The sequence below is a fragment of the Phascolarctos cinereus genome, unplaced genomic scaffold (assembly GCF_003287225.1).
Source record: "Phascolarctos cinereus isolate Bilbo 61053 unplaced genomic scaffold, phaCin_HiC Scaffold_4;HRSCAF=312, whole genome shotgun sequence".
NCBI lineage: Eukaryota > Metazoa > Chordata > Mammalia > Diprotodontia > Phascolarctidae > Phascolarctos > Phascolarctos cinereus.
The window spans coordinates 550878217-550890356 of NW_027555847.1; the positions used below are offsets into that span (position 1 = coordinate 550878217).

The following is a 12140-nucleotide window of genomic DNA, read 5'->3' on the forward strand; positions in this document are numbered from 1 at the left end:
TGAACTAGCTATGTAACCTTGGACAAATCATTTTACTTCTCAGGGCTTCTCATCAGACTTTAAAAAAAATTTAAATGGTAATCAAATTTTTAAAAGGTTGTTTTGTTTCAATACACAAAATTATATTTTTTAAATCAAGGAAACATAAGAAATCAACTTCTGGCATAAATACTTCTAAATCCTACTACTAACTTTCATAAGAAGTAATACTAGTTGGATATCAAATTAATAATAAATAAGAATTTATATTGTACTTCAGGTTTACAAAGTACTTTATAAATATAATTTTATTTGATTCTCACAACAACCCTGGGAAGTAGGGGCTATTATTATTCTCATTTGACACATGAGCAAAGAACTATATGAGGCCAAATTTGAACTCAGGTATAACACTCTACTAGCTACTCAGCTGCCTCTAAAAAGACCTGGGGCACATTTGCAGATCTGCCACTATCTCATTTTGGGACACTGGGCACGTTCCATAAACATTTTGAGATGACATTTCCTCATAGAAGTCAAATGGAAAGCTGGGTTCCAATAGAAACTCAAAGATTCTACAGCTTGACAAGATAAGACCTTATTTTGCAACCTAAGGCACAAAGTACAAGTTTTAATCAGTAACAATAAGACAAAAAGATCATTTTGGGAGTAGATGAGTTTTGAAAATGATTAGAATGAAGGAATGCCTAAAACATTAGAGTCTGTGAATTTACCTTTGTCTATTTGATGAGTAGGGCTTAGCACTGAAAATAAAAATTGTGTAGAATCACTAATTCATTTATTCATTAAGCAAACAATATACATTATAAAAATAAGATGCATGGAGATGCTGTGTAACCTATCTGCTTCAGAAGAAAAAGACTTTCCTAAGGGGAAAAAAAATTCCTGCTTTGATCTGTTTTTCTTTACCAATCATATGAGGAAAGTGATCTTATAAGCCTGGTTACTTAGTAAACACATGTATAATGAGAAAAATCAATAAAATAATCCTTCAACATAATATCTAAAGGCATTGTGATCACCACACTACATGAATACACTATGGCCGAATAGTTATCCAACATTCATTCATTAATTCAGTCATTCAATGAACAAATATTGAGTACCCACTCTGTACACGGTATCTCAAAATAGAAAACAAAATTTCTGATCACATAGCTTATAAATTCATCCAAGAAAATGAAACCTGAACAATGTAGGCAGGACTCTTCCTCCCGTTTATTATAGAAAGCATCTAAAATCTGGATTACAAGTATAAAATATACTTTTACAGAGTGTTCATTCTCTCAACATGTACTACTTTGCTGCCTAAGAACAAAACAACTGGGATAACACAAGATCATGAGTGAAGAATGCATATTTCAAATAATATACTGCTACCAAAATTGGATATGCAGGAAGAGTTCCACATATTAATAGGAAAAACAGGGATTTATTCTCTACTACTCTAAATTGAAGACTAAAATAGTTCCGATCTGTTTCATTTCCTTTCATTCATCTTTGTCTTTTCTCCTCACTTTTCTGAATTTCTGACTGTTGCAATACCTGAACAGAGCTCCAAAGTCTCTACACATCAAAGAATGTGTATGTCTTCTACATGGAAGGCACTCAATACAGAATTATGGAATTGCATATGAGGAATTTAATTAATATTGATGCATATCATTTCTAAGCTCTAACAATGGCTTAAGGAATCCCAACTTATTCTTGTGGCAGTTCTGCATTTTTCTCCACTTAGCCAGAATAAGAATTTCAACTATCAGAATGCTTATGGTTTTAGTTTTTCTGGACATACCTTGATCAGAAATAACCACCAATTACCTAGAAAATCTGCTCTAATAAGACTTCCAGAAATTACCAGATCGAAGGGATTCAACTGTTTTCTGAATAATATCTGAATATTTGAATTCTTAAGTACATCAAAACAAAATTTTCAAAACCCAGTATAATCTTTGCATTTCCTTAAACCACAAAATCAAAACATTGAAAGTGCCTCAACCAATTGGTTTACTATTTCAAGCTGATTTTCCATTATGTTGGATTTCAGAAGGCACCATAGGAAGCTCAATAGAGCAAGATTTCCTGAATTAGTTAATGGAATACATGCCACAATTATGTGTGTACTACAATGATACATGATGTCTGATCCGAGTTCAGGAAAGGAGTAGGAGGTACGCAGATGTATTTAATTGCAGACTGCCCCCAGCAAATACTCCATCACACCTTCTATTCCTCAAGGAATTTTTATGCAAGTCTTCTATCTGGACTCATCATTATACAATCGTCTCTATTAAATATTCCTTTGAAATTCAAACCAAAATAGTATATAAGCAGATGCTTTCTGCCCAGCAGGAGTTTGTGATTAAAAATGACCACAGCCTGAAAAATCAGCCCCACAGAGAAAAATATTGTAGAAACTCATTCATAAACTAGGAAATTGATTTCTGTTGCTACAGGACTAACTTTTGAAGACTTGACATGAGTTTTCATGTTGGACAAGGTAGTGACAGTAGTGTGCCTGTAAAAACTCTATCTTCCAGTTAATAAGGCCTTGAGAATAAGACAAGACTTCAAAAGCTTTTGGATTAAAAATGTCAGGAAGAAGGGAGCTAACTGGAGAAAAAGGATGTTAGGTAGCAGGTATGAAGGTACTGGATGTCGAGAGAGGAGATGACACAGAATGGACAGTAATCAGGTCACAAAGATATGAGATAAGCAGGAGGTAAAAACAATTTGAGTTCTCAGAGTTAGAGGAAAGTTGAGTGATCGTCTAGTCTATCCTCCTGAATTCAGTGATGACTATACTTACCCATATGACTCCTAAACAGCATACATGCCGTATAGCAAAGAATAGCTAAGAATCAGCAAGATCTAAATTTGAATCGTGGCTCTGATACTCAGTAACTAAGACACTAAACAAGTTTAATCTTGTTTTCCACATCTGTAAAGTGAGGATGATAATATGTGCACTACCTTGTTGTAAGAAAAAGTTTTATAAATCTGAAAATACTATGAGTGAAACTTGTTACTATTAAACAAATCTGATTGGGGGGAGGGGAGTTCATATAATGAAGGCAAGTTTTCAGCTTTCAGACTCACGAGGAGTCTTTACCTTAAGGTAAATGCTAGCCATCAATTCATATCTACCCAGAATTGTACATCTATTTCTAGTTCCTGGCCCCAAATTCTATATAACTTTTAGTTATGAAATGCTATATTCTGATCTTCAGGCTGTTGGGCAGGTTTATCAATGTATATGCATAATAGGAAAAAAAGAGTCTTTGATATTTATACCCATGTAAAATATATCATTTATATCATATATCAGTTCACGGTGCTTATCAATAAGAAATATTCTTATAATTTCAATACTATACTTGTAATTTTGGCAGTACATCAAGATTTCCAAAACCAAGTTCACCATTAAATCCTAAACATGAAACTAAGGACTTGTGGGAATGTCAAATATCTGTGATCTGGAAGCTTCTGGTAAACCCGGTCATAAATTTTACGTAGTCAGTTGCAAATGTAAAGGATAAATCTATAACGCAATGTGCGCTAGATGACTTCTTCCAATCACAAAAGTAAAAAGGGAAGAAAATTCAAGGAACCATCCATAAAAGTTTCCTCCATGTCTCTTTTCAAGTCTCACTGTCCTACAAGGAGCTCTTCTAGGTTAGACCATCATGCATTCAAGAATCTGTGATGGTAGAACGAAGGGCCTTTGCTTTTACCTGAGTTAGTGATATTAATTATTGACTCATAGTTACTTAGCTCTCACAGAATGGAAGATAGGGTTGGAGGCTAGACCTGCAATTTCACTATTACAGGGAACTTTGGATGACAAAGTTCTCTCTGCATATGTAGGTTGACATTTTCACTGACACTTAAAGTCTTAAAGTCTCCAAGAATAGTAAGACGTTGAATGACTTGAGAAAATCAGACAATAAGTATGATTCAGAGGTGGAATGTGACTCCCCTACTTCAAGGCCAGCTCTCCAGCTACTGTATCAGTTGTGTCAAACTCAAATTTAAATGGGAGGCATTAGTACATACATAAGGAAAGATACCTATGGGATGTATATTGACTCAGTTCTAAAATATAACATTATCTATGTTTTATTATATTTTTGTTTATTTTGTTAAATATTTCCCTGTTCCATTTTAATGTAGTTCGGGCTGCCCTCGTAGTACTGTGGTCTGTAGTTTGTATGTTTGACACTTTTGTACTGTACTACACTGCCATCATTTGGAATAGTCTACATAAATGAAAATAAGAGATAACAGTAATTTTGAAAATGTGCATCTTCAACCTCTCTTCACATTAGAAGAACATTGAGACCTTATTACAAAAAAAAAAAATTCCTCTATTGGAATTTTTTTTAATTACCATTTTTCAGTCATGTCAGACCCTTTGTGACCCCATTTGGGGTTTTCTTGGCAGAGATACTGGAGTGGTTTGCCATTTCCTTCTCCAATTCATTTAACAGATGAGGAAACTAAGGCAAAGAGGTTTAAGTGATTTGCCCAGGGTCACACAGCTAGAAAGTGTCTGAGGCCAGATTTGAACTCAGGGAGATGAGTCTTTCTGATTCCAGGCCCACCACTCTCTCCACTGAACTACTTAGCTGCCCTTCATTCCTTATATTAAGAAGCTGCAACATGATGTTTTTAGTGGCAAAACATATCTAGAATAATCCAAATTTCAATAGAAATAGGAATAATCTAGGATAGAAAAAATTAACAACTGTATACAAACATCCTCTCTGCTTTGTTTTATCTTATTTGTATCATAAAATACATATACAAAGCATGGCATGGTGGATAAAGTTCTGGAATTAGAATCAAGAAGACCTGGATTCTAATTCTACTTCTGACAGTTGCTAGCTAGGAAGCCCTGGGTAAGTCCTTTGGCCTCTTGGAGCATTAGGCAGCCTTCTAAGCCTGTAGAATATAGAAGAATGGTGTTCTGTTTGGGAAGAGCTTCTATATAAAGAACTCTCAAACTTGGATATTCATAGTCCTAGATACAGAATATCTCTATAAGTATACACGTATATCATGTATGCTTATAACATGTATACATACACATAAACATTTATGTAAAATAAAACAGAAAAACTAAAATATTCTTGCTCCATATAACATTGCAAATGGTATATTATGTATACATATATATATATGTGTGTATATACATATATACATAAATATACATATATGTATATATTTATATATGTATATATATGTATATATGTATATATATGTGTATATATATGTATATGTATATTATATATATAGGGATAGTATGGTACAATATAATTACATCATTACCTATGAGCTTCTTAGTGTTATTTCAGCTGGTGATTTAGTTATTGTAGGGTAGTTTCTACTGTAATTAGGTTTATTCGTGTGAAGGTCTGCTCTTTCCATGTTTGCTACTGCTACTGATATATCATCCATTTTGGCAAGGATAAATGGATGGCAGTATACCTGGACAACTATAGCTGATGTAATTCTACTCTAAAGTATTTTTGGTAAGGAGCTAAATGTCAACTATTACAATTAAACAGATTTGTGCTTATAATGACTACTGAAGAATATAGTGAGGCTTTCTATGGGAGCAGTGGTGGAGTTTTAAAAAATACTAAATTGGGCATCTTTTTTTTTTCTTAGGCAATTGGGGTTAACAGACTTGCCCAAGGTCACACAGCTAGTAAGTGTCAAGTGTTTGGTCTGAGGCCAGATTTGAACTCAGGTCTTCCTGGGCCAGTGCTCTATGCACTACACCACCTAGCTGCCCCTAAAATGGGAATCTTAACACCTAGATTCTAGTCCAGCTCTGCTAATAACAAATAACATGGCTTTGAGCAAATCACACTATTTCTCTAAACTTCTTATCAATCAGATCAAGGAGTTAAACTACAAGATCTCTCAGGGGCCTCCAATCTCCAGTATTCTATGTAATGCATTTATTGTGTCAGTCAGTCTAAATCCTAGGATTCTTATGTGGAAAGACTCAGCTTCTATATTGAAATAAAAAAAAGAAAATATGACACTTCTATCAAGTTGTGAGGCACATACGTTTCATAATAATTGCCCTATTTGCATACGATTGTAATATTTGATGAATCTCTGAGGTCACTAAAAGCTTACATCTTACCAGAATTATCAGCTATTGTTCAAAGATTTAAATTCACAAAAGAAATCAATAGCCCAGTGAATTCATTGCAATTAGTATTACAGAGCTGTTCCACATGTAATGTTGTACAATCACCTTGTTAGTGGTATTCATAATAAAGCTCTTCAACATTGACTCAAGTGATCTGATTTGACAACTTTAATAGCTTATACAAGTCTCCAGCCATGAAGACATTATTTCAAGTTGCAGAAAAGAAGGGAGCAGCAGTAATTCTTCTCTGGTCACTGTAAAAAGTTGAGTCACCTGGCACCTGCAAGTATAACATAAAGATATCTTCACATAAAGGTTCCAACCTGGTGGTAAACGATGTTATGTTAGCTAAGGGTAGATGATTATTTTATATGCAGACTAGGGGGCACTGTAGTATAATACATTATTCATATCATATAGAATTTCAGAACTCAAGCAAAGCTTACACACACACACACACACACACACACACACATATATATAGCTGTTGTTGTTTAGTCATTTCAGTCATGTCCAACTCTTCGTGACCCCATTTGAGGTTTTCTTAGCAGAGATACTGGAGTGGTTTGCCATTTCCTTCTCCAGATCATTATACTGATGAGTAACTGAGTCAGAGTTAAAGTGACTTGCCCAGGGTCACATAGCTACTAAGTGTCTGAGGCTAGATTTGAACATAGGAAGATGAATCTTCCTGATTCCCAGCCCATTGCTCTACCTAGCTCTGTGTGCTTATGTATGTATGCATGCATGTATGCATGTATATATGTGTGTGTGTACATACATATATATTTTTAAGTATTCCCTCATTTCATAGGTGACGAAAATGAAACCCAGAGAGGTGACTAGTCCAAGGTCCCATAGGAACTAGAAGAAGTAATGCTACATACTCCCAGACCAGTGCCCTTTTCCCACTGTATCTATCTGCCTCACTATTAAGCCATATGACCTTTTTTTGAACTTGCTAAATTAAATTATTTTTTCTCTTTTAAATAATGTAGTTGTTGGTGTAGGAATTTCCAAAGTAATTTTTTTAATATTGAAGTTCAGTCTTTTCGACAGCCTGCTCATGTTTTGTTGCAGAAACCCACAAAAAATATAACTAGTACTCTATTACTTACAAACGCTAAAAGCAATGCTTATATTTTAAACTGGATTCTTTTTTAGCAGTTGCCCCCACAGTGTTTAACGATGTCCCTTATCGTCTTCAAAGCTATTGAAAAACCAAGAGTAGCACTGTTTCTCCAACTCATGTGCTATTGTACAGTCTGCTCTTTCAGAAAAAACTGGAACAACAGCAACAAAAAATCCTTCTGATTAAATGGCACAACTTCCAAGACCTTCCTCCAGCTTTCCTGCCCTCCATGAAAGCTCTGGCTTTTGCATCTGGCAACCATGTGCAGCAGAATAGTACAAATATGGCTGATAAACTTGGCAGAGTTATGTCACATGACCTGGAGTGACAGCCAACAGAGAAAGTTGCTAATGTAATTCAGCTCCCAAATGAAAACTTTTCTCTTTTCACTAATAAATTTTTATAGGTAAAATATTATTCCTAGGTTGGTTTTTTTTGTTGTTGTTTTTGTTGTTTTTTTTTTAGCAAAACACATACCCATTCCACACCAAGAATGGAATGGCTGGAAAAAGCATTGGACCATGAATCAGAAGACCCTGTTTCCTGGCTAGGTTCCTGTAACCTTTCTGTGCCTCTGTTTCTGTGTCTATAAAATAAAGGCTTGGCTTAAATAATCTCTACACTCACACCACAGTCTGAAATTGTATGATTCCAAATAAAGGAAACAATAAAGCAAGGTATCTGAAAAATCATCATGCTATATTTTTTCAAAAGGAAAGTCAACATTTAGCATGGCTGGCCTATGGTGGAAAAAGGCATAACTGAACAATCTGATGGACTGATTCATCACAAAAATATAGGAGCTGCCCCATGAATATGTAAGTATTTCCATGTTTCCTCTTGCTGCATTTGACAACTAGAAGGAACCAGAGTTGGCAGTGGTATAGTACAATGCTGAATTGGAAGACAAAGGGACTAAACTCAAAATTCAATCATATTACTTTTTATATAACTTCTTTGGGCCTTAATTTCTCACTTAAAAATGATGGGATTGCACTAGATGGGTTTTGTGGTCCTTTCTTGCTCTAAGGCTGTAACCCTATCATCCTATCAATTGAAGAGTGCTAGGAGATGCGGTGGCTAGAACACTGGGCCCTGGAACTATAAAGACTCTAGTTTCAATTTGGCCTCAGACACTCACTTGTTGTACAACTGTGGGCAATTCACTTAATGCCCGTCTGCCTTAATTTCTTCAACTGAAAAATGAGGATAATAATAGCACCTACCTCCCAGGGTTGTGGATATTAAATGAGATATTTGTAAAGTATCTGTCTGACATGGTTGGAGAGGGAAAACGCTTGACGCAGAAAATATAACTTAGAAGGTCTAAATTAAAGATGAAAAAGGCCTGAGCTAAGGTGACACCTGTGAAAGTAGAGAGTAGGGGATGGATGAAAAAGACGTTGTAGAGGTAGAACTAAAGATCTGACGTGTAAAAAATCTGAATGAAAACTAAAAAAAAAAACAAAAAAAACCCTCAAATATCTAGGTATTTGAAAATATCTGACTCAGTTTTTTATATCACTTCTTTATATTTAGCTAGTAGGACTATGTGTATTTTTAAGAGGTTTTCTTTCTTTTTCAACTGGATAGTTAGACCATAATATGTTCTGGAAAATTTTCTGTTATGTCAAACAAAATGGAATGATTGTGTTACTTTACCTGTTAGGCATTGTTAGAGTGACATTGTTACAGCACAGTGATACTGCATCATTACTGAAAAGCAATCTTCTGATAGGATATATATGCAATGAAAACAATTTTTCTTGGATTTTTTATTAAAGACATTTTTAACCTTAGAATATGTGTGTGAGAAATAAGTGTATTCATCTACATATATTACTTAATAAATAGAATATGGGTCACTACTTAGGGCAGCTAGGTGGTGCAGTGGATAGAATGTTGGGCCTAGAATCAGGAAAACTCATCTTCCTGAGTTAAAATCTGGCCTCAGACACTAACTGTGTGACCCTGGGCAAGTCATATAACACTGTTTGCCTCACTTCCTCATCTGTTTTAAAAAAATGAGCTGGAGAAGGAAATGGCAAACTACTTCAGTATCTCTGCCAAAAAAACCCAAATGGTGTCACAGTCAGATACTACTGAAACAACTGAATTAACAACAGTTCACAAATTACACATGCAATCATAAAATTCTAAGCCACTGGGGGAAAAAAAAACAGGCGTTTAGTGAATCCAGGGCCTCATGCATACTCTTTGTGACTTCTATGCATTAATGAAAGAATGCAGCTACTCAGAAGACTCCTGGAAGAGGATCTCTTGAGCTTGGGAATTCTGAGCTACAGTTAATGTCAATTAGTTGTTAACATTAAGTTCAACATTAACATGGTAAACCCCAGGAAACAGGCAGTTATCAGGTTGCCCAAAGGAGGGACAAATCATCCAAGATAAGAAATGAACAGATCAAAGTTCCTATGCCAAACAGGAGTAGGATCAGACCTATAAGCAGCCCCTTCCATTCCAGTCTAGGGAAGATAGAGATACCCAAACTTAAATAAATAAATATTCACTAATCACTTAGTTTGTGCCAGGCACTGTGATGTGTTGGGTATGCAAATACAAGATTAGATAAATCCAGTCTTCAAGGATGGATTCTACCAGTCCTTGTCAGCAGTGGTCATTGTTGTTGACTTCTTCTTGCTATTCACTTTCTCCCAAGTATGGGGACACTGAAGGAAATCAGATGGCATGCTAGTGAAAGGTACTTCACACTTCATTGGCTGAATCATGAGAAGTGCGTCATGTCTGAAAGTTCATCATTTTTTCCTGGTTGTGTGGCAAATGGAGATTTATCATGACAACTTCTCAGGATTAGAATGTTACAATGGTACTGGTTGGGAGAGAAATTTCATGCTAAGCCTATATTCAAGCACCTACACTTTTGTTTTTGTTTGTTTATTTTGTTTTGTTTTTGTTGATTAGGATTTTCCAAACAAAAGCCGAAACTGATTTAGCAAGAGGCATGAGTAAGACCAATTATTGTTAGAAGGTGCTTCATACTTTTCAGACCATTGTGGAAAATATTTTTTTTAAGAAGGTAGATCTTTAAAAGGAAAAGAAAATGGCTTAGGAAGGCATAAGATACAGTTAGAATGACCAGGTTTTAGAATGAGGACATCTTCATGAGGAATACAATGATCTATTCAAAACAAAACAAAACATTCCTGACTGGATATCATGGAGGAAATCGACCATGACTTATTCTCTTTCCATCCAAATAGACTGACACTCCACTTCTCAGTCTGTCTCAACTCCCCTTCTTTGGGGAATCCTTTTGACATCAAGAAAAGAAGAGATACAGGAATCACATTTCCACAGAATTTCAATGCGATACACATATAATCCCCAAATTAGAGATTTCTCTCTTCACATTATCTGTTTCAATTTGTACTCTGTTCTTCAAGAAATGGTTCTTTTTTTTTTTAATGATCTCTTTGGAAAAAATGCAAAACCATTTTCAAAGATGATGGTGATAAGTGAGTAACTTCTATCAAGTCATGCTGATTCCATGTATTTTATTCAGAATCACAAAATTTAAGAGCTGGAAGAGACTTCAGAAGCCAGCACAGTACCTGGTACACAGTAGGTAATAACTATTTGTTGATTAAATGATTTTTTGGAAATGTCTCTTCTACAACATGACCAACATTATAGTCATCTGGATACAGCTTAAACACCTCTAATGGTCAAGAATCTCCTAACTGCTGAGGCAGTCATTATACTCTTACATGATTCTAATTATTGGTATTCTTTACATAATACTACAATCTATGTAGAATTCCCACCCACTGTTCCTAGTTCTAACCTATGGAGCAAAGTCATTTAAAAAAAAATTAACCCTTCTTTTCACATAAAAGTTCCGCAAATGCTTGGAGAAAGATATGACATTTCCTCCTAAGTCCTTTATCTTTCAAACATCCCTAGTTCTTTGAACTGATCCCCACATGACATATTCTCCAGTCCATTTACCATACTGATTGCTGTCTTCTGGAAAGGATCCTACTTGTCTCTTCCTTTCTTAATGCAATTACACAGGACTGATCATGGCAAAGTATACTGGGACAATTAACCTACCATCTAGTGAAATGGTTAAAACTAAAAAAAACTAAAAATGGTTAAAACAGGAGGCAAAGAGTAACAATGTTCCCTGATCAAAACAATGACAACAAAGATAATAAAGCTCTCTCCATTTGACCAAGCCAAGATTCACCCAGATTAGCAAGTATATACCCTCTTCATTTATACCTTAGATTGTGCCGGTCTAGTAGAAAAAGCTTTGCCCTTGGAAGACAAGGAGATCTGAGATTGAATTTCTGTTCCATATTACTTGCCAGTTTTGTAATCCTGGGTAATTCACTCAACATTTCAGAGTACCAGTTTCTTCAACTGCAAAGGAGAAATAATACTTTTACAACTCACTTCACAGAGCTGTTATGAGGAAAGCACTTTGTGAATCTGAAAATGCTAAATAAATTAGAAATGTTTGTTCCCCTTTTGAAAGGCAAGAGGATACAAGAGAAACATAAGAGATCTTAGTAAAGAAACGGACTTGAGTCTCACATTTATAGAAGTGTGGGTTGCTGCTATTATTGCTGTTGTTGTTATTATTACTGTTGTTATGTTAGTTTAAAAGCTAAAAATGAAAGACAGAGACACAAAGAAAGAGACAGAGATAGACTGAATCTTGAGTTATTTACAAGAGACAGAGATAGATTGAGAGACTTGACTGGGGAACATAGAGAAAGTGAGAGAGGAAAACAAGAGAAAGAGGAGAAGATATGGGTCAGAGTTTGCTCCCATGATCATCTTCCCCTTACA

At 35.3% G+C, this 12140-nt stretch overlaps 1 long non-coding RNA gene across 1 annotated transcript in view; it reads right to left on the reverse strand.

Moving 5' to 3' along the window:
• Positions 1-6322: 6322 nt before the first annotated feature.
• Positions 6323-12140, reverse strand: part of LOC144456709 (uncharacterized) — a 180153-nt gene continuing 174335 nt past the window's right edge. Inside the window, exons 6-7 of the long non-coding RNA XR_013485731.1 lie at positions 11568-11708; positions 6323-6449 (exon numbers count right to left, since the gene is read on the reverse strand). This is a non-coding gene — a long non-coding RNA (uncharacterized LOC144456709). The remainder of the gene's footprint in view (positions 6450-11567; positions 11709-12140) is intronic.